Genomic DNA, 3,408 nt, shown 5'->3' on the forward strand with positions numbered 1-3,408 from the left:
ATGAATAATTGTGACCTCAATATTCATAGTGCAATAGATTGTCAAATGTAAAGTGTAAAGGCCCTTGATTCTGGTTGATAATTCATTCTAATTCATTTGTTTGTGGAGTTCCATAGAAGGTTTCTAGTTTATGGCTTAATCAGTCAGGTTTTTGGAGGTGCAGTGGCCTAACCAAGTTTAAGATTTACAAATTTTATGTCCTCATTGTATTCCTTCATAGTTGGAAGTAAAGTCCTATATAAGTATTCTTTTCTTTGTTAGTTAATATTTCTCTTTCATCAAGTAATTACACAAATTGTTCTTCCAAGAACACAAAGATTTAGGCTTTCAAGGCAAGGGAAAACCCAACAATCCTCCTCTTATTGAATTTATTCAAAATGAGATATCCAACACAAGACCAAAGAGTCCCTCCAAGTCAGCCCTCCTATTTAAGTCAAGGTCAATAGTTGAGTCTCTACCTTGTCAAAGTCAGAAGCAGCTTCTGAAATTCTGTCCTTATTGCAAGTTTAGTCTCTTATTATAATACAGTGACTTCCAATTACAGACTCTTTGCCTTATATTACTGATCTTTGGCTACTATAGCAAACCCTTGACTCTTTACCACAGATATTCAGATCCTGCTGCAAATAGATAGCTTTAGATTAAGATTCGGCTTAGTCACAGACTTCGGTTTCTTCAAGTGATGTAGACTTCTTTTTATCCTCAGTTTTTCTTCTCCCATTGGATTACAGACTTTGAGCTTTTTCACTTTCTTGGTTGCTACCCAAAAGAGGTCGAATATAGGCAAAATGCCTGGAGATCATTCTAACAATGTAAACTTTGAAACGGGAACTCATACTATTACTTGTTTTGCAAAAAAGTGTCTCGATTTTGAAAAGGAGTGATGCAGAACACACGTTTTTTAGAGCATAGTTTTTGGCACTATAAACTTTTTTATGTACATTTCATTTTAGAATGGTAGTGTTTTTTATGCTGATTTAAAAACTTGGTAATTCTACACTAGACCCTTTTTTTTAAGTTTTGTTTTTTTATTTCTTTTATTTTCTAATGTATGAAATGTAAATAATTTTTTGTAAATTTAATCATTTTTGAAGTGGTCTTTTTCTTCATATTTTCTTGTTTTTATTTTAATTTTAATTTTTTTGTAGTGTGGTTTTTATTGTTTTGCATATTTATTGGAGAAGGTCAGTATTTTTTAATTTTCGATATTCTACATATTTATACATCGTTAATTAATTTTTCAATCCACAAGAAATAATTGTTTTTAAAAAACAATATTTTTTTAACAATGGACATAAAAATAGGCATTTTTAACATAAATATAACTAAAAAACTACACGTTTTGATAATTTTTTGCTACAATTGACATTCGAAAATCACAATTTTTATGCGAAAATTTTAACTAAAAATGGTTAAATAATAGCTTTTTTTATGAATTTCATGTCAAAAAAATAATAATAATAACATTTTTTTTCAAAAAATAATGATTAACTTAAAAATTAATGCGAAAATCACATATTACAAATATTGAACACATAACAACCTTAATTGAGTGTATATTCTTCTCATAAATGTCAAAGTCAAAACATTACAAGTATAACTACTTAATAGTTACAAAAAATGAGCTTGATTTCCAAGCATAATTTAAATTTAATTAACAATGTCACGTAATCCAAACTCTTCGTCCTCTAGAGTTTCATCATTGTCTTCTTCCACAATATTTTCTGCTTCCTTTTGCTCATTTTCATCTTCTAATGGATCTTTGATGTCTGCGAATCTCCCAATGTATGTCTTTCCAAACATCCCATGTAATGGTGCTTGGGGTTCCTTTGCCTTTTTTGCCACACGTGATTTACTAAAGTCCCCTTTCTTCAACCCAATTTCTTGCATTGCATCTGGAAGAAATTGAAGAGCATTAATTCTTTGCTCAATGAAATTGCACTGTATTGGATCTTTTTCAATTGCAATGCAATTTATTCCTTTTTGAATGCAACATGCTAATATTGTACCTAATTATCAAGCACAAAAGAAATAATGAAGTAAATTAGTACAATGACATATTAATTAAAAAATAACATATTGAAATTCAATTCCATGTAATAAAACTTACCTGAGCTAGAAAATAAATCCAAAACCCAATCTTCTTCATTTGAACATATGTCTATAAGATAGTTAATCAGTAATTGTGGTTTTTGATAAATGTTAACTATCTCTCCTTTTGCTTCTTTGTCTTCATATGTTAGTTTTCTCACAACAGCATCATAAGTGAGTATTTGGTTATGACTCTTTCCGTCTACCCAATTAAAAATCATAGACATATAGCTATCATCTTTTGCCCCACTATCAATATGAATGAACTCACAATCATTTATAAATAGTTGATCTTCATGGTTAAGAAAATTTTACTTTTGCGTGTAACATGAAATAGTTAAAGTTCAATTAATTTGTACATAAATGAATTTCTCGACATTAATCAAATATACATTTTAAACATCTTACCATGTAAGCTGCATCCTTGAATTTGTTTTCCCTTTGAAGCTTGACAATATCATTGCCAATTGTGTGTCTGAATGAAATGTCACAAATCTCCATAATGGTGATGATGTGATTTCTACAAATCCCGCAACCACTTTACTAAGAGCTTGATAAGTATAAGGGTCACTATCATAGTCAATGTTTGGAATCTTGAAACCATGGGGAATATCTACAATAACTAGGGCATAATCCCTTTTAGGTATGAGTTTAGCAATGTCTTCACAATCGCCTTCTATAACTTGATATTGAATAGTGTCTAGCCCATTCCAAATGAAATGAGTAAGAGTTGGATCAAGTTCAACATTCTTAATATGTTGCTTCCTCAGTCTTTCAATCTTTATTTTTTCAATAAAGGTTTTGAAGCTATCTGGTGCTCCATTATGTGTAAGTTATAAATCATAAATAGTACACAGATGAATAAAAATGAATGTATAAATCAAGATACCTTTTTAAATGCAAGATAAAAAGCTTTTAAAGATGATGTAGAACTTGAATCTGAATAGTTGCGTACAACATCATCCCAACTATCTTCATTCAACAATTTAACCATTTGTTCTTGAATTTTCATGTAAACTTTGTGACTACATGGATAAAGTAACAAAAAGTTAATATAATGATATGTATAAAAAATACTACCAAGAACAACATGTTTTATCTAAAAGAAAATTGTAATCTAGAAATAAATAAAAATAATTCAACAAACTTAATTTTGAAATTCCTCAGACATTTCCTCCAATGATAATTCCCCTGACCTCACACGAGATAATATTGTTTTGACAATTTTTCATCTTTCACTCCTTGCATTGCTCTCCAAGGTGTGATATTCATATCTTCTGGAAGTTGTTTCATTTCAGGAGTTGATTTACTGCTGCT

This window comes from Pinus tabuliformis, chromosome 1_1 (assembly GCF_031772625.1).
Source record: "Pinus tabuliformis cultivar Carrire ecotype Pingquan chromosome 1_1, CPIR1, whole genome shotgun sequence".
NCBI lineage: Eukaryota > Viridiplantae > Streptophyta > Pinopsida > Pinales > Pinaceae > Pinus > Pinus tabuliformis.